At 39.7% G+C, this 23479-nt stretch overlaps 1 pseudogene; it reads left to right on the forward strand.

Annotated features, from left to right (window-relative positions):
• The first annotated feature begins 21392 nt into the window (after positions 1 to 21392).
• LOC116042961 lies at positions 21393 to 22693 on the forward strand (annotated as a pseudogene).
• The last annotated feature ends 786 nt before the right edge of the window (positions 22694 to 23479 follow it).

Raw genomic sequence — 23479 nt, forward strand, 5'->3', positions numbered from 1 at the left:
CGATATTATAAGTCACTGTTTATTAACTTTGTTACAAGAGAAACCCTTTATTTTGCTAGTTCTGGCAGGTTTACTTTCTGCTCTGAGCAGAATGTACCAGGAAAGAAAAAACAACAACACATCAGTAAATGTATGCATGGACCCACTCATTCACCCACTACACATAACACACGCCTCGCACACCTCTTAATCACTACTCACTGTACTTATTGAGTGCTCATCCAGCCTGATCAAAGAGCCCTAATTACACCCATTAGTGAGTGACGACTCCACTGAGTGGGTACTACACCTACAAATAAGACTCTGTATGCAAGGTTACAGGTTTTAATGTGTGTGTATAAGAAGTTGTGTGTTGTGTGTTTGGAGTGTCATCAGCAGTGTACATTGGAGCTTGAATGTGCACATGATGGAGTTGCTCCTGGTGCACCGGAACAATGTTACTCACTGTCACCCCGCTATTCAGCAGAGGATGATGGACATCCAAGGGTCAGCCACCAATTATCCTCTTTACACTGAAGAGAGAGGCCGGCCCTCTTCTCCATGCCCCTCAATCTCCTCCCCTCTTTCTTTCTCTTCCTTTGTCATTCATGTTGTCTGTGTCTCTCACAGTTCATTTATCTGTTAGGAAGAAAAGGATCATACTAAACGGTCATTATTTGTGGAGTGTGAAGTGTGTACAAAGTCATTTTGGGAAAATGTCTGACAGAATTTTATGATTATTATGTTATTTTATGTTTATCACTGTAACCAGTACAACTTTTTGCATTTTAGCCTCTCTGATCCTACCATCCCAGAGGAGCTTACATTACTGCCATACAGCTCACCCTACAGTTGTGTTCAGAATAATAGCAGTGTGTTTAAAAAAAGTGAATAATGCTCAAAATCCTTAGAATAGCTTTTAATTCCATAACATCAATGCATTGGGAACACTGCACATTCAATTCCAAATCAAAACATGACCAAAATTGATCAAGTTTGTGTTATACCTTTACAGAAAGTGAAGAAAAAGGAATATTAGGCTGTTCAAAAAAATAGCAGTATTTGCATTTTTCTTTACAAACTCAAACATTTACTGTATAAACTGAAAAATGTCTCAAGGGTTTGCTTTACTTTGATTCACTGCACTAATATTTAGTTGCATAACCATTATTTCTGAGAACTGCTTCACATCTGTGTTGCATGGAGTCGATCAACTTCTGGCACCTGTGAACAGGTATTCCAGCCCAGGACGATAGAACTACATTCCACAATTCCTCTGCATTACTGGGTTTTGCCTCAGAAACAGATTTTTGATGTCACCCCACAAGTTTTCTATGGGATTGAGGTCTGGGGATTGGGCTGGCCACTCCATAACATCAATCTTGTTCATCTGGAACCAAGACTTTGCTCGCTTACTGGTGTGTTTTGGGTCATTGTCTTGTTGAAAGACCCATTTCAAAGGCATTTCCTCTTCAGCATAAGGCAACATGACTTTTTTTTATTGAAACTGATCCATGATCCCTGGTATGCGATAAATAGGCACAACACCACAGTATGAGAAACATCGCCATAACATGATTTTTGCACCACCATGCTTTACTGTCTTCACAGTGTACTGTGGCTTGAATTCAGTGCATGGGGGTCATCGGACAAACTATCTGCGGCCCCTAGACCCAAAAAGAACAATTTTGCTCTCATCAGTCCACAGAATGTTGCCCCATTTCTCCTTTGGCCAGTCAATGTGTCCTTTGGCAAATTTCAACCTATTCAGTACATGTCTTTTTTTCAGCAATGGGACTTTGCGGGGGCTTCTAGCTGATAGCTTTGCTTCACATAGCCTTCTTCTGATCGTAACAGTACTCACAGGTAACTTTAAGTCTTCTTTGATTTTCCTGGAGCTGATCATTGGTTGAGCCTTTGCCATTTTGGCTATTCTTCGATTCATTCGAATGGTAGTTGACCATTTTTTCCCACGTTGTTCAGGCTTTGGATGCCATTTCAAGGCATTTGAAATCATTTTTGCTGAGCAGCCATTTTCTGCACTTCTTTATATGTTTTCCCTTCTCCAATCAACTTTTTAATCAAAGTCCGCTGTTCCTCAGAGCAACGTCTGGAACGACCCATTTTGCTGAGTATTTCAGTGTGAAATGCACTATAACCAGCATGCACAACATTTGCTTCCTTCCTTCCTTAAATATGGGCCATAATTGATACCTGTTTCTTCACAGAATCAATCACCTCACTAATTGAACACAACACTGCTATTATTTTGAACATGCCCCTTTCAATTACAGATTCAGTTACACAGAATGAGCAGCATGCATGTCATGACTGTTGGGTCTGTTGGTTTTCTATGACTCTACAACACTTACTAGTAAATTATTTGCCATGTAGAAATATCACTTCTACCAAACAATTTCATTTATGAGGTTAGTGATGTTGGACTGCTATTATTTTTAACACAACTGTAACTCAATCTTCTCATCGAACTCTCTGCATTAAAATGGAATAAGCATATTTCTCCAAATGTCAAACGTTTGCTTTAAGTGATAATAAGACGGTTGTTCCCAACCTTTTGGGCATGTGACCCCCTTAAAACGAAGCAAAGTCTACCACTGTCGCAATCACTGGTTGCATACATCTACTGGTTATGAGCAGTTCAACGAAAGTGAACAAGAGTTTTACTTGAATTTTTTTATTTATTTATTAAACCATTAATTGGCCCAAAAAAGCACAGCTTAGTATGTTTTTTAATGTTCTAAAACTTCTGGTTTTTAATGTGAAAGTGTGCAGACTGATGAACTGCAATAAGAAAATAAATTGGTAGAAATGAATATCTGTTACTGTTTATGTTTATATGGAAAACAAAAACAAAAAAAAGATAAATCACCTCAAAAGGAAGACATTTATTTATGTTTGGGGGGCTATAGTGGCTGTGGGACTCTAAGCAACCACTTAGCCCTCAAGCCAGTGTAAATTGAATGTGTAAATGGTTAATTTAAACTGGAATAATTTTTTTGACCTATACTGGGATTAGTAGGATTAGATAGTTTGTAACGGGCAAACTTGAGAGCAAAATTTGCTTCATCATCATCATCATCATCATCATCATCATCTTATTTTCTGTACTTTTCTTACACTTGTTGAAATAAGTGAAATCTATTTTTATAAACAAAAAAAAAAACAGGATGGAGTGATGATGAGGAGAGTTAATGATTTTTTTCAAGCAACTGCTCTTGAATGCTAGCATGACAACTCTAAAGCTCTAGATTGTTTAAACAGACTCAAACATACTGGCACAGCATATGGCCATGGATATGTTTATGAACATACACATGCTCACACCCAAACACAACATACAGAGTTTTTGCCACCTGTAAAGAAAAAAGAAAAAGGACGTCATTATTCAATTTGCGTCACATGAATAGATATAACTTTATTTGATATAGCACCTTTTACAGACAAAGTCACAAAGTGCTTCACACGATAAACATTTGTAAAAATACAGTACAATCCAACAGAAAATAAACAAGGGCAAAAAGAAAATAATTATTGAATGACCAATGAAAATCATTTCAACAATTAAAACCTAAAACCCGAAGTTTAAACAAATTTAAACAAATGTGTCTTCAGCTATTTTTTGAAAGCTTCAACAGAGACTGCAGAACGTAAGACAGTAGGAAGGGTGTTCCACAGGTTTGGAGCCACTGCTTCAAAGGAACGGTCACCTTTAGTTTTTAAACGAGTGCAGGGGACCACCAGTAATCCTTGGTTAGAAGACCTGAGGGACCTGTTACTAGTGTGCAGATGGAGCAGGTCAGAGATATAAACAGGTGCCAGACCATGCAAAGCTTTATAAGCCAGAACAAGAACTTTAAATTGGATCCTGAACTTGATCGGAAGCCAATGTAATGAGTATAATGAGAATAGTTACATAAGGAGTGATGTATTAGTCATGCACGGCTGTGGTGACCGGATGTGGAAATGAGGTGTGAAAGCCATAGGTGAAGATCGGAGGGCACAAATAGAGGAAACCATGCTGTTATTATTTTTTTCATATCTGTCGCAGTTAATTAGCGTAACTTAGACTGGCTGACAGGGTACAAAATGTCCAGGCAGACCCCTAGAGAAAACATATTGTTCCCTTTTCCACAATTATCCAAGAAAATCTCCCCACATGGGTACCCCATCTGGGCCTGTTAGCTTCTTACAGAGGGTGACTTTTAGCAAAAAGTTCAACAGGATTAAAAACAGCTTTTCCCAAAGCATACGATTAAATTAAGCCCCTAGCAAAACATGTTGACAGAGGGTTTAATCTAATTACATGCCTGTTTTAAGGTCTGTCTTCCAGTGTGAATTAGTAAACTGCGAGTTGGAATTTGGTCTCAAGAAGCTATGCCAGTTCCATTCTTAACTGAATGGTTAATACTGTACGTCTTTCTTTTTTAGCCTAAATTGTAAGGAATGTTCTGCTAACTGAGCTTTGTTTTTTTACTAGTAATGTATACCACTCAACAAAGCTATCACAAGCGTTATTTGTATTCTTTTAATTTTGCTAAAATGATGAGGTAAAAAAGGCTCAAATCTCACCCAAAATAGGACAATAGGCCTCCATGTAGATATGGTCACACTGTGGGCTTACATTGCTATTCACACATGAAACTGTGGAATTGCTTTGTTGTTCCTGACACCTTTCAGCCACCGTGGACGCACCTTTTCTGCCATCAGTGTTGTCTGTCTAACTGCGCATCACAAACTAAACACAGCCTCAGTCTTTAAAGTCAGGCTAGCAAAAGTTAAATCAAAGGAAAACTATAGTTTAACACAACTTGGGACTTATTTTCGTTGCTCGTTTAGCACAATTTTAATGTCTCTAATAATCCCTCATTGCACAGGGAAATATGGTAGGTCTGTAATTGTGGATTTTACAGTTTACAATGGGCAGTTTGATTACATAGGCATAGGAATGTAATTGCTTTTGCAGGTATTTATGCATAAACCAATGATGATGCTAGAGGAAAAGTCAGGTAATCATAAAGTTAATACAATTTATTCTGAGAGAGGCATGAATGCCTGTACTAGATTTCATGGCAATACATCTGATATTTGTTGAAATATTTCACTCAAAACCACAAATGTCAACTTTATAGTGATGCTAAAGGAAAAGGCTCTAGGATCCTTTGGGCACCATGAATGTCTGTACACAATTTCATGGCAAGACATTTCACTCCGAACCGTGTTGGATAGGCCTGGCAAACTCGATTCCTTTTAAGGATTTGGGTTATTCTGAGTCACTCACTAAACTGATCCGGGTTGTGCGAGTCACTTGAGTCACTTGAGTCAGTATTGTATGCTACATCCGAGGCAAACTTTTGATTTGGATAAAATGCCATGTTTTCATTTAGAATCTTTTAATTTTATTTGGAAAATTTTATATCCATGAACGTAAAGCATGGTGACTCAGTGGTTAGCACTTCTGCCTCACAGCAAGAAGTTTCTGGGTTCGAATCCAGGTCGTTCCGGGCCTTTCTGTGTGGAGTTTGCATGTTCTCCCTGTGTTTGCGTGGGTTTCCTCTGGGTGCTCTGGTTTCTTCCCACCATAAAGACATGCATACTAGGTAATTAGGACTACAGTTGAAAATTAGCCGACTGGCTAACACTGGTGCATTTACAGAAATGTTGATTAATGTGCATTGTCCTAATCAAATAAACTTACAAACTTAAACTTAAATGGTCTGAAAGAAAACCGAATATTCATTTAAAAATGACATGAAATTATATTTTGAAACTTTAATAGGACTGACAAATAAGAAAGCCATCCGGACTCTGAACATTTACAATGACTTACAACCTCTTTAAAGCAGCCATATTATGCTCATTTTCAGGTTCATAATTGTATTTTAAGGTTGTACCAGAATAGGTTTACATGGTTTAATTTTCAAAAAACACCATATTTTTGTTGTACTGCACCGCTCTCTCTCACTGCTGCAGACCCTCTTTTTAGCTGGTCTCTGTTTTAGCTACAGAGTGAGACCTCTTTTCTTCTTCTTCTTCTGTACTATCTTTGATTCCACTGCACATGCCCAGTAGCTCAGATGTAGATCATGTCAGCTAGCTAGCTCCATAGACAGTAAAAGAAAGGCTGTTTCTACAACTTCGGTCAGTTACAAGGCAGGATTAGCTTCTAAATGACGGCGCACATGTAAGTAGTTCTTTTGTAGATTATGGTGAACTTGTGTGTGTTGTAGCAGTGCTTTGCTATTGAGAATGAGGTAGCATGCTAGCGTTAGCATGCTAGCGTTAGCATGCTAGCGTTAGCATGCTAATGCTAACGCTACGAGCTAATGGTTGCGGTTAGCCTGCTCGTTTCGGCTTGTGACGTCACAAGCCGTGCCGATTTTGAACAGCTCACCCAGAGACTGAAGGCAGGACACATTCAGAAACCGTATCTCACTCTAAACAGCATGGATGGATTTATTTCAAAGTTTGTATGTGTGTGGAAGCACCAGAGACACAACATAACACCCCTAATCCCAGAAAAAGTGATTCTTTCATAATATGGGCACTTTAACGTAAATTTCATGCGCCCCTTTTTCATGTATGTATGTATGCATTTAATGTTTTCAATGTGTATGTGTATCTGTACTTGAATAATAAAGGTTTTTGAAAAAAACATGAGTTGTCGGCGAGGCGAGCTTACAACGTTAAGCTAGTTATTTAAGCTAGTTATTTCAGAAGTGAAAGAATGGCTTTTGTTGTTGATTTGCTTTACCCTGAGCTCGAGTAGAGACTTCACGTAACACAACGTAGCCGGCTGATTCGGCTTAATCGCCGGATTGACTGACTCCTGCGAGAACTCACGAGTCATCAACAACTCACGAGTCATCGAGGACTCGTGAGTTGTCGACAACTCATGAGTTGTCTGCGAGCCGAGCCAGCCGAGCCGAGGCGAGCTTGTAATGTTTCAGACTGTCTGCTCGATCTAATTGCATTTAACATACACCAAACCTACAGTAGACCTAGCTAGGCTACGTGCAGAACATTTTATGTTATTTCAGAAGTGAAGGAATGGCTTTTGTTGTGGATTTGCTTTACTCTGAGCTCAAGGAGAGACTTCACTCGCTCTTCTAAATCAGATCCACTCATGACAGCGTAGCTGGCTGATTCGTGCGATTGACTGACTCGCGAGAACTCATGAATCACCGACAACTCACGAGTCATCGATAGGGGTGGGAATCTCTTGGCACCTCACGATTCGATTCGATTCCAATTCAGAGGCCAACGATTCGATTCTAAACCGATTATCGATGCAACAATTTTTTAATGTACATTTCCATGAGTGATTTAAAAAAATATACATATAAATCTGAGTTTGCTACTCAGAGTTTGCTAATCACTTCCTAGACAAAGCAGCTAGACAAAGCTTAGATTTTGACATATACAATATTTGTCACACACAAATTTTAATGAAATGTTTTGTCTACTGAGGTTTTGGTTTAGTAGTTGTTCCATGCTTAAGCCTTAAACATGCTTGTGAAAGTCTTCTACTTCTCTCACAGTAATCTTCCATGTCAGAGGCTCAGTCATGTTTAAAGGTGGAGAATTGGCTTCTTAGAACATGAAACATGAATGTGTCAGATGTAATGTGATAAAGTAGATGAACAGCCTATATGTGTTTTGCCTAATTATTTCATGTCTTATTAGATCATGTGTATATATACAAAAAAATGTTTTTCCTTTTGGCCATTTTTGTGTGTTTTTTTCTGCCTAAACTCTAAGTTGTTGTCCATTATCCCATCCTCTTTCAGTCACTCTGTTTTCTGATTTGTACTTGTCTGGAGACAGTAACTTTTAAATAAAAATTAACACATAAAAAAAAAAAAAAAAAAAAAGAAATCTTAAATAAAATAAATTATCGATTATTAACTTATTAGAATCGATAATCGAATCGTTCTAGAGAGAATCGCGATGCATCTAAGAATCGATTATTTTTCCCACCCCTAGTCATCGAGGGCTCGTGAGTTCTCGAGTGAATCTCGAGCTTCCGGCTCTGAGTCTGCGGGTCGGGACTGTCTCTCTGCTCACTCAGTCGCTTGAGTTAACTTGTGGAGTTGTTGTTGCCTACAAAATTGTAAGTTATAAAGCTTTTTGCAGCTAAGATGGCTAGGCATAGTAGTAGCTAATGTTGCAAGAGGTTTGTGTGTGGCACTGTTATAATTTTAGATTGAATTGTAGTAGGACTCAACTGAACCAGGTTAAGTGATACTAGAGACTCGCGATTCGTGAGTCAATTTAAAGACTTGGGTTAAAGATCCGAGTGAATCACGACTCGAACAGGTCTAGTGTTGGACCGACTGACTGACCAACATTGCAGGACCACGCCGCTAGACCAGCTAAACATGTTTGTTTAATCTGTATTTCCATTTACCAATGCTTTGTTAAGATCCTTCAGATCCTAACTTCCAGAGTTACCCATAAAAGGCTTGTTTTAATGATAGAACACTTAAAAGACACTTTCTCCACATAAAGAATTAGAAATGTACAGTGAGGGAACGGGCTACATCGTTTTATGGGGCCCTTACCTGCCCTCTTTAACAGATGGACATGCCAGCACCATCACCAGATACAAACAAGGCCCTGAAATGAATTGTCTAATTGATTTGTCTGTCTGAACAGACCATGTCATCATCAGCTATACAGGTACAAAAAGAGGCAGATGTGTAATTATCGGGCACATTGCAGGTCTGGAGAGGTCTGCTCTAATTCTCTAACTACTTGTGTGTCACAGAATGTGTATGTGCATAAGTGTGTGTATGTGCGAGTGCCAGAGCATAGCAGCCATGGAAATGAAAAACACCCACTACACTGCTGACCCGATGTGCAATATAATGCTCCAGAATCTTTCATCTCCGACGACCTAAACATTATGAATAAAACAGATTTTACACTTGTTGAAAGTCAACACTGGTATTTAAACTTAAAACACATTATTGCAAAGTTGTTTTTTCTTCTTGCTCCCATTTTCAAAGGTCACAGCCTCAGAAATATACCCAAAGTAATGTGAACTAAACTCCCTCTTGATAAGCCATTAGAAAGGTTACAGCAACATTTTTAGGTGGATTGAGCCATCAGGGGATTATAATGGTAATTAGAGACTGCATTTTTTAAAGTGCAGGTTACTTTTTTAAATTAGAGAAGAAAAACACTTTATCCACTTCTCTCACATTGGTTCTGCTCCTTTTTCATACACTTCAGCTTATTAGCACACAATAACAAAGACAGGAGAGACTCCACTCTCTGTTTAATGTGGCACTCACCTGTTAAACAAATGAACACACTATGCAGACGTCGTTCTAAGCGCTTTGCTCTGCGGCTCACCAATAATCTGTGTAGTCGCTGGTTCACACAGTGCGAAGTTTCTGTTGATTTATGCTCCTTTACTCAGTGGACAGCGGTTTCACGCAGTGGTGGTTACAGATCCGGCTTGACATCCGTCATCCAGTGCCCATCACTCGTGATGTCAATGCTGCATAACAAATTACAACCTTCAGTAGGACTCCTGTTTGCATATGTGCTGCACTCGGTTTCTGTTCACATTTGCATAAAGAGAGAGTGTATTACTATTATTTGAGCATGATTGTTCTTGTTTGTTCATGTGGGTGGATTCTGTTTTAATACTACCTGGGATTAGAAAGATTCTCCTGATAGCCGTGTCTTCATTTCTCACTCCGTTTATGCACTCCAGTCAGCCAGTAAAAAGTTGGTTATGAAATATGTTGTTTAAATATTTTGACATTTTAATAATGTAAAACTGTCACTGCAGTTGTACTGGCTTGGGCTGACAGAGATTGTTTAAATGCTATGAAAAATTGAAAGCCAAGTCAAGTCGGTGAATCCAAAAAAAGTTACAGCACATCTAAAACATTTACATATATATAAATATCCATTCTGACACTGCAACCTACATCAGATGATGAAAGTTTTTATATTTGCTGTCTCTAAACCTATGCAGGCCAAAATGAAGAAAGGCAATAATCATCATACTTCAGGACAGTTGGGATTGGTTTAAAGAAATATAATCGAGCCAGAGTGTTGTTTCCCTTATCCCAGAATAGATAAGCGGTGTAGCCAGACCTTACTCCAGCACTGACACAGTTACACAATTTTTTAAAGCTTTTTTTAGACACAGCAGGAACTAGCTGGCCAGACTTTACCTTGACCTACAATAAAGGACCCTGGTCCAAAATAAAAACACCCGCCATTACTGAGACAGTTATACAAACACCCAATAACAGATGATGGAAGAAATAATGGACCCTGCCCATCAACAACCCGCCATCATCCACTCGTTAGTCCTCACATATCCGCTTTAAGTTCTGTTTTCGTGCGTATGTGTTTATCCTCGTATATGCAGCTGCTGAAATAGCCTGCTGAGTGGATGTGTAATGGGGAGTCGAGGTTAAGAACGGGTGTCCTCCATTACCTGCAATGCTTCTGCTCTCAACCAGTTTTGCTCAGATGTTCTCCACTGATGACGATTTTTTTTGTATATATGGCCATTATGTGCATCCGTACAGGAGGTGAGGGTTGATCCAGAACCTATCAGGTGGTTTGCTGATGTGTTCACTGCCTTCCTCCACCTTCTAATAATGTTGCTAAGGTCGACTCATGTCTTGTTCAAGTTTTTGTGAGAACCACAATTTGCTCGTTCATTTTATATGTGCATTAGTTTGCATGATTCATCACTGCAATCTCCTGGTGTAGCGCTACAAAGCTACTGAGCCTTTACAAGAGCCATGTCATCCTGTGACGTTATGCTGTTATTTGGTCAAGAATTGCAGATGGTGAGAGAGAAAGAGACAGACTGACTCAGTGATCACAGTGTTTCTATATATCCTATTCCTATAAAAATCATAAAAAAAGAATTATGAACATACAATAGTAACACAGTTTATGGTAGGGGTGGAAAAAAATACTAAGATCCTTTACTTAAGTAAAACTAGTAATACAGCAACGTAAAAACAGTCCATTGCCAGTCACATCCTGCATTCAAAATCTTACTTAAATTTAAGTTAAAAAAAAAAGTATTCTCAGCTAAATGTATTTAAAGAGGAACACCCATCTAAAAAATAGAACCTTTTGCTCTATATTTTAATCAATGCTTTGGTATAAAGCAATTAAAAAAATGGTTTGAGAAGTATGTGTGCATTTTAAAGGCTTTCTAGATTTTGAGTTTTGTTAACTTGCACACATTTTCTAATGCATATATAGTTGTCCTTTATATATTATACATATAGTGTGTACTTATGCGTGTATGATTAACCCTAACCCTAACCCTAAATGTAGAATTAAATGTTTTGATTTATTTGTATTTTTCCCAAATATTTTGGCAGCGTAAAGGTGCTATAAGCAAAGCACGCTTTAGCCTAGCATCAGTCATGCAAATTAGGTCTCTGGACTGTTCGCCCCGAACAGACTAATAAGCTGTAAAATAGATAGCAACGGATGCACTAACCGCATTTGGAAGTGTTTCTGTGTGTCAACTTAGCCTCTGACTAAACTCATAACTGACCAAAAACTCTGGTTATTTCCCTAAAACTCACTTTGCATTCTGCCTAAACACAGTAGAATTAATTAGGAGTGCCAGTGCTGCTTCTCTTGAAATTTAACTGAAAAGCACACAGCAACAAAACTGTGTGTTCTCTCACCAAGTGTGATCATAACAACTTAAAACAAATAATAAAAGGTTGATGAACTCTGAAAATTTCTTTACAGAATTGATGTAGGACTGGTTGATAAAAATCCAATACAAGCAGATCCCCCTCTCATTTATGATAAAAATAAGAATGCAATACACACATCCATGGTGAATAAAAATACCAGTCTCCAGCCCATGCAAATCCTAACTCCTCCCATAATGATCATACTGAAAGTCTTGTCACTGAGCATGCACACACATGCACACAGAAGGACAGCTGACACTCAGCAGATGGTGTCCAGCAGCATACATATACAAGTTATAACTCAGCCAAATCCTCTACACTGAGACCTGGCAGTGTGCCAAAGGTCTGCAGCCAACTGAGCATTTACAGGAACATCACCCACCTGCATATTTAAAATCCAGCCACAGATAGTGAGGGGTTTCTGCTCAGGCAAAGCAAAAAGGATGTGACCACTGATTCTGTCAGCAGCCGTGTGTTTGTTTACAGACATAAAAAAAGATGGCAAGAGGTGGGAGTGTTTTTGTCTCGAGGCCACCAGGTTCTTTTTTGTTTTTTAGCTGTTAAGTGTTTCAAGTGAGATAATGGGGCCAGAGTGGCCTTACAGTGAGAGACCACAAAGAAATCTACTCAATTTCAGCGAGCCTCTTACATAGCTGAAAACTTGTCACCTTTGGGGAAAATGCTAAATATGTCACCTGCGTGTTTAATTTTGAACTAAATAGATTGTACTTGGTCAAGCACAATCCATGTCACATGTTGGTGATGTAAATTGTTTTCAGTTTCTGTTTAACTGAGCTACAGAATGTTAGCTCGTCCAAATCAAGCTAACTTTAGCTTTGTATGCCCCTCTGACAGTGGCTGACAATTAAAAGTGGTGCGTAGCAAAGCCTAGTTCATAATCATATTCATTTTCTATGGGACACCACGGTTCGCCTCTCAAGGCAGTGTAGCCAGCAGCATATGATGTGCGTCACACCCATGCCTGTTTTCTATGGAAGTTCTACACACCTTTATGCACCTTAATTCTCCAGAAAAGCAGCAGTTTTATCACATTTGCGTCCGTGATCATGCACATTTTGGCTACTGTACCCTAACTATGTCTTCTGTAAGTATTGTCCATCTGATATATGTTGCATGCCATTCCAAATGTAGCAGAGAGAAGGAGAGAAGTGGTTGAGGAAGAAAGAGTGTCAAGAAGGACACACAGTACATACTGTAGCTAAGCAAACATTTTTTTCTTCCCACTTGAGTTTGCAGCTATGCTCTAAACAGATGACTGGTTACACTGCGAGCTGCATAAGCTAAATTCCTATAATGAAAACTGTAATCAGAAGAATAACCTTAAAATTCGTTTTTATGACAAAAAAAACATTTCACCAATCAGACTCAGTAATAGATACTAATGTTGTCATCGCTGCCAAAATGGTTTCAAGGTAGAAAAACATGACCTAACACAGGCTGTCTGCCAAGGTTATAATAAGTGTAACTCACAGACTCTCGTCTGTGCTTGGTGTGACATTATTATTCTCGATCAACACACAGGATAACAGAAGACAGGCAGATAACAAAATGTTTTTTAACAGGTATTGTCAAGCTGGGCACTGTAGATTTTAGCTACTGTTACTCAAACAGGAGCAAATAAGGGATTTGTTGGGGACTATTCTTAGCTGTGGGTGAATAAAGTACACATTTGATGGTGAGTTTTAAGTGTTTTACGTTTAAAAAAACGTAACACACTTAAAGAGAGTTTTAAGTTTTGTTTTAAGCCCTCAAACAAATTACAGTGCCTATGTTCAACATAATGAAAGACGTGTCAGCCAGTGCAACAGTGTTAATCATCCATTACAGCGATGCTGGTATTGTTTTCACCCTGTGAGTCTGAGTGTGTGTCATCATGGCAAAATGGGATCCTGGAGACACCTACTGTGGCGGGAACTACACAGTGATAGCGTTGCAACCGTGCAAGATGCAGTCACAAAACTTTACAGGGGTGTGGTTGTGATCAAAATGAAAGCCGGGTTCCAAAATGGGTGTGGCCTGAGCAAGGGTGACAGAAGGGGTAGGAAGTAGGGAAGGGGCCCCCCTACTTTACGCCCCTGACTGGATTTGGCGTTGCTACTGGTTTTAATATTTCTTGAACAACAATGGAGCTTTATTGAGCTATATCAGGCTTTGATACAGACGATAGTTGTTTGTATGATCAGTTCATTGTTGGTTGTGGTCTTTAATAGGATTTTGGGACCGTAAGAAAGATATCACTAACCTGATCCTTTAATTCCACTGCAAACATTCAGTTAAAGCAGAGAACGTGGTTTTAACTATTCACCAACCACTCACAGTGTAGTTTTTAGCTGTGTACAAGTTATGTGTCAGCTAAGGTTGAACATTAATTCTCTGTCTCTCCAACCAGAGGTTATCCTTCCCCATTAGGCAAATGTTTCAGGCCTCTACTGGTCAAGGCCCCCAGAGTGCCCTAACATGTAAATTAAATGAATAAAGAACATTGTTAATGTAGGCCAGGGTATGCCACAAATGACCCCTAGTAAGAGTGTGCTAATTTGATCTGTATCACTGACAGTAATAATGGATTATTCTCGTTCAAAGAGGAGCAATGTGGCACAAGGTAGTTGTTTCCTCAACAAAAATGCAATGCATTTATTCAAGTAGGGCAGAACAAATAATTAAAGAACATAGATAAATAAATTGCTAAATTCCCAAAGGTGCCATCTGTTTATTTCTCTACAGATAATTTTGCCTACAAAAGTGCTGCTAAAGATCAGTTCAGTAGTGCAGTAATGTTTGTATTGATGATGGTAATGACGACAACAGCGCTTCTTTCCTTCAAGGTTTATGGGTGAAAAGCTTTCTTACTCTTTAAACTGAACTATTATTTCATCCTGTTGAGAAAACAACACGCAGCTCAGAAACATTTCAACCAGTATTTCAAAACTGAAACTGAAGACTGTAAATGAAAGCAAAAGTAAATGCCTACATGCTGTATAACATCTATAAAGATCCTAAACTTTGTGTGTTAATGATCTTGATCCTACAGTATGTTATTAGTAAGGTTTGTAATACAGTATTAAAAACAAATAACTTTAATTTCAGGCAAAATAAGTTATAAAGTATTATAATAGCTAGTACTGTATGTCTGATTATTAAGACAAAGCACTTTTGTATTCAGATTTGATCAGACAACATATTGTACGTTGAAGGTATGTGCCATGTTCTGATCACATTTTGTACAATTGGGATCATCTCTCAGTTTCATTGTAAAGCGTCTGTATGGTGTGGCATAAAATGTATGCACAAACTTATAATGAATAAGTTGGTGTGCTGGATTCTTTGATGAGATGGGTATGTTGGTCCAAATATTGTCCCAGTCCAGATCATAACCCTGACCCCCAAGTTCATGGTTCCAAGAACTGATCACTCCCAAAGGTTTAACATTTTTAGCGAGCAGGTCATTGTAGATAATGGACACTAATCCAATAGAGGGTGTTCGAGAGGAAATACAAGTGTCCAGCGGATGAGAGGGTAAAGGTGAATCCGATGGAACTCCATGGGCACGGATTGCAGATCTCAACTGGAAATACAAGAACCAAGGAAACCCAGGGAGAGAATAAAGTTCTTTAAGCTCTTGGAGTGAAATCAAACCATTTCTGTCATGTAGATCTTGGAGAGTGTGAATTCCTCCAGAAGCCCCACTGTCATTAAAATAGGGACCAGAATGCTGTAATAAATTGAAGTTATACCAAACAGGAGAGGAGATGCCAGGGTGTGACAACATTCTCATTGCACCAAATTGTCAATTGCTTTATTTGAAATGACCAGTAGTATAATTTAAAGTCAGGTACTGCCAAGCCTCCAGAGTGTTTTGGTCGCTGTAACGTGCGCAAGGGAATACGAGCTCTTTTATCATTCCATATGAATTTAGTGGTCAGGGACTGTAGTTCATCAAAGTACATGTACAAGTGGTGGAGGCATAGGGATCATAGAGAACAGGAAATTCAGTCGGCCAAGTACATTCATTTTCAGTATCGCAATTCTGCCTTGCAGTGACATCTTGAGATCAGACCACCTCTGAATGTCCGATTCAATCTCTGTTTTAAGTTTATTGTAATTTGCATGTGATATATCTGAGAAATTGGTTACAATTATGCCTAGATATGTAAATGCCGAGTTATGCCACTGAATATGTTGAATGAGTGAGGTGTTTAGCAGGGGCATTTAAAGGAACGAGGAGGGATTTATCCCAATTCATTTTATAACCAGAAAATAGACTGAACTGCGTGAAGACTTTGAGGTAGAGACTCAGAAATGTTAGTAAAAAAAAGTAATACATTGTCCGCGTAAGGCAAATGTGTTATGTTGTGTGCCGTGTACACTGATGGGTGAGATGTGCGGGTCTAATCTAATTGTCTGGGCTAGCGGTTTGAGTGACAGAGCGAAAAGGAGCGGGGACAGTGGGCAGGCTTGCCGAGTTCCACGCTGCAGAGGAAATGTTTTAGACAGAATATTATTTGTTTGTACGACTGCACAAGGGTTGGTGTATAGTGTTTTGATCATTGATATAATTTTTTTGCCAAATCCGAAATTCTCCAAAACCTGGCACATCCAAGCTGAATAGCTGCGGGGTGTGTATCCGATTCTGATACATGTAATATATGGAAAAGGCGTTGGATATTGTCTGATGCAAGTCTCCCCTTTAAAAAAACGGTTTGGTCACAATGAATTAATCTACCTACACATGGCTCCAGTCTTCTGACTAACACTTTGGCAAACAGCTTTAGTTCTGTTGTGATAAGTGATATTGGCCTGTAACTGCCGCATCTCAAAGGTGGTTTATCTTAAGCAGGACTGATATGAGAGATGTATTTTGGTCACGATGGAAGGAACCAGTGTCTAAAGCATAGTTAAGAAAATTTAAGAGCAATGGCCCAACAATATCCCACCAATTCTGGAGGCAGCCCGTTAAGGCTAGGCGATTTCACTTTTTGCATCGAGCTCAATGCCTCTTTAAGTTCTAAAAGAGTAAATGGTGTTTCAAGGGACTCTGCGTCATTGTCAGTCAGTGATGGTAAGTTCTGACAGATACAATTTAAGGGCAGCCAAGTCAGGAGCAGGGTCCGCTGTATAGAGACGAGAATAAAATTCTGCAAAAGTATTATTTATTGCACCTGGGTCATAGGTGACAGGTCCAGATGATGTTTGGATTGCACTGATAGTGGAAAAGGATTCATTTTGTTTTAATCTGGCAGCTAAAAGCTTGCTTGATCTTTCGCTCTGATCATAATATGTGAGTCTCGTACAATGAATTATAAACTCAGCTTTAGCCTTGAGCTAAAGCTTGAGCCTTCAGTTTAAATTTCAGGGTCGAGAGAGCTGAATGGTTTTGTTCAGAAAACTGCCGTTTTAGGTCAGATTCCAAAGTTCGTATCTCATATTCTAATTGCATAACCCATGCCTCCTGGTCGCCTTCAAATGGGAGGAAAATTACAAGGCCTCTCCCCTTATAAAGCACTTAGTTGTTTCCCAAAGTATTTGGGGTGAGGCTGCTGTCTCTGAATTAATTTCTAAAATATTTATATATATTCTTAAATATAAGATTATTTCTCAGTTTTTAAAAAAAATCTGCATTCTGGAGTAATGTTGTATTGAAATGCCACCTGTGTGTATCTTTACTGTGGGTCAGTAGGAAGTTAAAGTTATATAACACAGGGGCATGATCTGATATTACAATAGGAAGGATATCAGTGGAATCGATACAGTGATTCAGGGAAACGACAATGAACATGTAATCAATTCTTGAGTATGTCTTGTGTCTGGCTGAGAAAAAAGTATAATTCTTAACTAAAGGGTTCCTTAAGCGCCATGGATCGATAATATTAAGCTCAGAAATAAAGGTGTTGATCCCACGAGGGGAGTCCTGGCTTGAACTTGCATTTACAGATTTGTCTAAATTTGTGTTACACACCTGGTTAAAGTCACCCCGACTATAAGCTGATGACCTGGAAAGTCTAAGAGAGTATTAGAAATTGTGCTTAAGAAATTTGGATCATGGATGTTTGGGCCATATATCGATGCAAGACAAATTTTTGTATTGTTAATTGTAATACAGACGTAAGTCAGTCTACCAATGTCATCACTGCCCGATTTTTCCATCTTCACCCCTAACTTCCTACTGAATAAAATAGCCACTCCTTTTGTCCTATTTGTCGCAGAAGAGTGAGCAACACACTAATAAAATCTATTCTGAAACCTATGAACCTATCAGTTGTTTTGAAATGTGTTTCTTGGATCAGGGCAATGGAGATCTCTTTACGTTTAAGGAATTCTAGGCATTTGGTGCGTTTTTCACGACATTACATTAATGGAGTTATTCATATTAAAGTTTGTGCCATTTTATCAACTGGAGGATATCATATGTAGGTCTACACAAAATGGGGCTCCTCAAATATAAAGCATGCAGATCAGAGAAAAGTGTATAACAGTCTCTACATAAATGGCAAGGCTTTGGCAACAAACACAGAACAATTACAACAAAACATTCCATCCGCAAGAGATGATAAATGGTCTCTTAGGATGTAGAAGAAAATAAAATAAAATAAAAAAGAGCTTTCTTATTAACTAACTGTGGCTTTCAACAGTGTTACGTCTCCTGTCCGAGTCCGTATGGGTATCAGAAACATTAACCTAATAACCATCCATTTGTAAAGCAAAATTGGGCTCTAATCAGGTTATCTCCTCAGTCTGCATTTGTCTGAATTGAATACTTACAGTGACTTAATCAGTATTAAGAGGTAGTATGCTTAAGTAATCCGCTGTTTGGGTCAAGTTGGAGCGGGGAAAGTAACCACTGTGGGTCCCTGGTGGGAAAGAGACGCGGGGGGGGTGCCAGCTTCACTGGCAGTGTTGCCAACTTAGCAACTTTGTCGCTAGATTTAGCGACTTTTCAGACGCCCTTAGCGACTTGTTTTCACAAAAGCGACTAGCGACAAATCTGGCGACTTTCTGTAAAAAAGTCGCCAGTATTGTCCAGCGAAACAGTCACCTCTCTCTTCTGTTCTGTGACTGAGGAGCAGAGGAGCAGCCCCTCCCCTCTCTCCTCATGTGCAACAGCACTGCGCAGGCAGGTAGAAAGGGGAGAAGGGACAGAGTGCGGGGGCCGGTGTAGGTACGAGAGACAGTGGGACACGACGGGAGAAAGATGCTGCTGAGCTGGCCTGGTCCTGGGCAAGCCAGCCTTCTTTGAGAATTCTTTATCGATCTTTTTCCCTCTCTTTGTATAATTTCTTTTTTTACTTCAAATATAGGCTGCTGAAGGTATAAATTTAAGAATTGAGTGACCGATGACCGGTCTGGCCAAAAAGGCTAAAATATCTGACTCCACTTAGATCACTACACCTCACACCCTCGATTCTTAAGTGTTCGTTGACTGGTAGATCAGAAATAATACTCAGGATTCGTTCAGTTAAAATTATAACAAACTTTAGTGAAGAATGATATTGCAATTACAAAAATGTGTAGGCCTACATGGATCAGATATAACAGGATAAGTCTATCTCTCCTAACAAACCGACAGAGATTTCCCGAGTATCTGATCTCGCCCAGTTAGAAACCTGTCTTTTTATTAATTTCTGTCCCATCTTCTGGTGGTGCTGTCATCAGTTATGGATACAGTCCAGATCTTCTCGGCTCCAGCCGGCTCCTAACACGATGTAGCACAATGTATGAAAATGTTACCTTGGCTTCTCCCATTCCCAGGTCAAAAGAGACAAGCTGTTATTGTATGGGATTTGCTACATTGTTTCTAACCTTCAGGGTTGCTGGATATCTCAGGAACGGCCGCAGACCTCTGTTGGCAAGCTGTTTTCTCACCGCATCGAAAGTTTTCCTCCTCTGCGCGGTATCATTGCTGTAGTCGGGAAAAAACAGCAACCTGGATGTCGATGTCCGCCCCTCGCTGGATATCTGGTCTGCAGCTTTCTACCGACCTTATCCTCGATATCCTCAAACTCAGCGATATCCTCGCTGAGTTTGTTCACTGCTGAGTTGGAGGCTTCAATCATAGCTTTCAGGGCTTGGATTTCACCGGCAAGCATTTCCTCAACTGCCTCTCTCACAGCCAACTTAACTTTTCCAGTTAACCTTTCTTCTTGCTCACGCAATGCTAACAAGATGGCAGCGTTTGAAGTATCCTCCAGTTCTTGGCCCGTAGACGTAATTAAAACTAGAATAGTTTCTGAATTGTAGGATATTTCGTGTATTATCAGACTTTTGAGACGGAGCTCAGAACTACACGCGCATCACGGGCAGCCACCGGAAGTTCCTTTGTTGTCTTTTTGACATTTTTCCCCTGAGTGAAACGAGGCTAACAGCAATCTCAACCAGCACAAGCGCATGTGTCACTTGAAGTGCCGATCCCCTCCCTCCATCCCTCTCCCCCCTCTGTCTTACCCTGAAAATTCACCTCAAAACGCATCGAAAATGCAAACAGAAGATTTTTGTGGAACTTCAATGGGGAATAAAGACTAACAAGACAGATAACAACATTGAACACTACACAAACAGTAATTCATTTTTTTAATTTAGGCGATTAATTTTTCATAGTGACACAGGAGGTGCCGGATCCAATAAAAAAAGGTTCCGGATCCAACGTCGGAGGTGCCAACAGTTTCCGGCGTGTTCCGGCTCAAATTAAGCCCTGGTGATGCTAATTAATAATCAAGTGTAACAGGGGACTTTCTGGTCAATAGATAATCAACTAAACCTATCAATCATATCTAAATCATAATTTGTTTCTTTCAAACCAAGCATGCAATTCAAAAGATGAAGGATGTTGGATATCCAGCAGTGTGGTAGTTTTTTTCTATAACTTTGTGGCTGTTATTGAACTGTGCCTGCAGTCATCAGCCGACATATTGGTTCTCTGAAGGGTGAGCAATATAAATATCACTGAATAGTTAAACGATGAGGTTTATTCGGAGTTCACTGAGGCCTCAAGCTGTCACACTAACCTGCATGAAATCCAATTGAACTTCTCCTGTGGGGATGAAACTTTGCTTGGGCGTGTTTGGTTTTCTCGGAGGTGCACAAAATCTGTCATCCATGTGTGTGTTCCATTCAGCTATTCCTACTTTGAAATGGAAGCAGTGTTTTTTTAAATGCACAAACATCAGCCAAATAAATAGCCTCCAGCGGACAGGGTTATTTTAGTGGTTTTCCATACAGTGATTTATTTGTGGCGGCCTGCCACAATATCAACACTGACCGCCACTTTTTTTTTGTTCATTTACCATACATCATAAGTACACCTGGGGCCCGTTTCAGAAAGCAGGTTTAGTGAAAACTCTGAGTTTGCGATGAGGGAAACTCTGGGTTTTCTGTTTCAGAAAGGGATGTTAATCAAACCTGAGAGAGAGGGGTAACTCCAGTTTCAGAAAGAGAGGTAACTTAACCTCAGAGTCAGTTACTATGGTAACTGGGTCTGTGAACCTAACCTGGTCGGGAGCAGGTTTTCTTCAATAAAACTTGAGTTTCTCTCAGTCTCCTCCCTCTGACACAGCGCTCTTTCATTTCCTCATTCATTCATTCAGTCTGTATCAGGCACATTTTAGCGCAGTTTTGACATCTGCATAAATAAAATAGTATTGTTTTATTAACTCTGTTAGGTAACGTTATAGACTAATGTTTTTTTCTCGACATGGAGGTCCTTTTGTCGACGATCCCGTTGATGAAGAAGCTGTACTACTTCGTAGGGTGTTAAAAATACGTCGGGAGATGATATTGAGGCCCCGACTAGATGTATTTTCATTTCCAGATAACTACCTATTTAAGCGGTACCGTTTTTCTTCACAGTCCATCAGATATGTACATAACCTTATCCGTCCTCATATCACTAATGTCACCCATCGTGGACATGCTCTTACATCCCAGCAGATTCTTTGTGTGGCATTACGGCCAACGGCAGTTTTCTTTATAACATTGGTGATGCGGAGCATATTAGTAAAGCCACTGTATGCAGAGCCGTCAGAAAAGTGTGCCTTGCTCTGAAACGTTTTTTAAACATGTTTGTAGTGTTCCCTGGACACAAACCAGTGAGAGCCATTAAAGAGGAGTTCCTCAGGATTGCAGGTGAATAATGTAAAACCCTTACAATGAATAATTATTCATTATAATTCGGTTTAATGACATGGTGCTGCAAGAAGATCAGAATGGCATAAGTAATTTGAATTTCTTTTAGGATTTCCCAATGTGATTGGCTGCATTGATGGCACACAAATTCCAATCACTACTCCATCAGAAAATGAAGCTGACTATGTGAATAGGAAGTCCATTCACAGCATTAATGTGCAGGTAAATTGACCACTGTCACAAAATGTCAAAGACTGCATCACAATACTGCCAGTAACATCTGCATATCTCATAACCAACGTGGAGGCCAAATGGCCTGGGTCTGTGCATGACTCACGGATATATCGTGAGTCTGCCCTGAGCAACAGACTGGAACGTGGTAAGCAGCCTAAAGCTTTGTACAGTATTATTCACCTGTCTCCCTCCTTAAATACACTCAAATGTATACACTATACATTACAGGAGAGTTTGAAGGCCTTCTGCTGGGTGACAGGGGTTACCCATGCCAGCCCACTCTGCTCACCCCTTACCCTGACCCTGAGCCAGGCCCCCAACACAACTTCAATGTGGCCCACTGCAGGACTAGAGCCCAGGTGGAGATGACCATAGGCCTGCTGAAAGCTCGTTTCCAGTGCCTACATCACCTCAGGGTAACCCCTGAGAGGGCCTGTGACATTATTGTGGCATGTGTTGTTCTCCATAATATTGCCACAATTATAGGAGAGCAACACCCTGCCCTACAAATAGGGACCCTGCTCACCCCATCCACCCTGCAGATTTCCAGGATGGAAGAGCGGTCAGAGAGATTATATGCAGGAATCACTTTGACTAAAACACAAGCACCACCCAAATAAAGAAAAATAATTCAAATTTTATTTTGTCTTCTTTAATTCCTAAAAACACAAAAGCAACAGTTAGGTTTTTTATATTGTTCCAATAATTAACACAAGTCACCTGTGACCATGCACCCACCTCTAACTTGTGTTTCAGGATTTCAATTTCCAGATCTGTCTTCTGAATCTGGCGGTCCAACAATACCATTTCTAGGTCATTTTTCTTCATTTTCTTGCATTTTATATAGGTCCTTCACAGGTAACTGGGAATACATAAAAGCATGACATTAAAATCATACAGTTGAACATTATTTCCACAGAATGAACCTCTGGCAGTTGTTGCACATCTCACTGTGTTCATCTGTGCTGTGGAATTTGATGGACCCTCCTGTTGCCCACCCACGTTCTGTTAAAAAGTAGAATATCCAGTCATACATGTCACACAGCAGTGTTAAGAATTGTGAATGTGGAGATGATGACCACCCATTACCATGGTAACATCGTGGTGATATCTTACCTATGTAGGCCTCTCTGGATCCCTCTCTGTGGCAGCAGACAATGTGTCCTCTTCATCTGTTTCATCCTGTGAAGATGAGCATTGTTTCGGTAGACTTTAAACTACTTGCAGCTTCAAGGATTTCTGCTGTGGCATGAGGGTCCACAAGGGAAATAACACCATCAGAATCTGTTGGGACAAATGACAAACCCATGAAAGGGAAATAATATATCTATAAAATATATATAGGAATAAAAGAAGATAAATATAAGCCTATTACATCTTATGAAGGCACTTGTGTCCTGGGATGT

The sequence above is a fragment of the Sander lucioperca genome, chromosome 4, assembly GCF_008315115.2.
Source record: "Sander lucioperca isolate FBNREF2018 chromosome 4, SLUC_FBN_1.2, whole genome shotgun sequence".
Lineage (NCBI taxonomy): Eukaryota > Metazoa > Chordata > Actinopteri > Perciformes > Percidae > Sander > Sander lucioperca.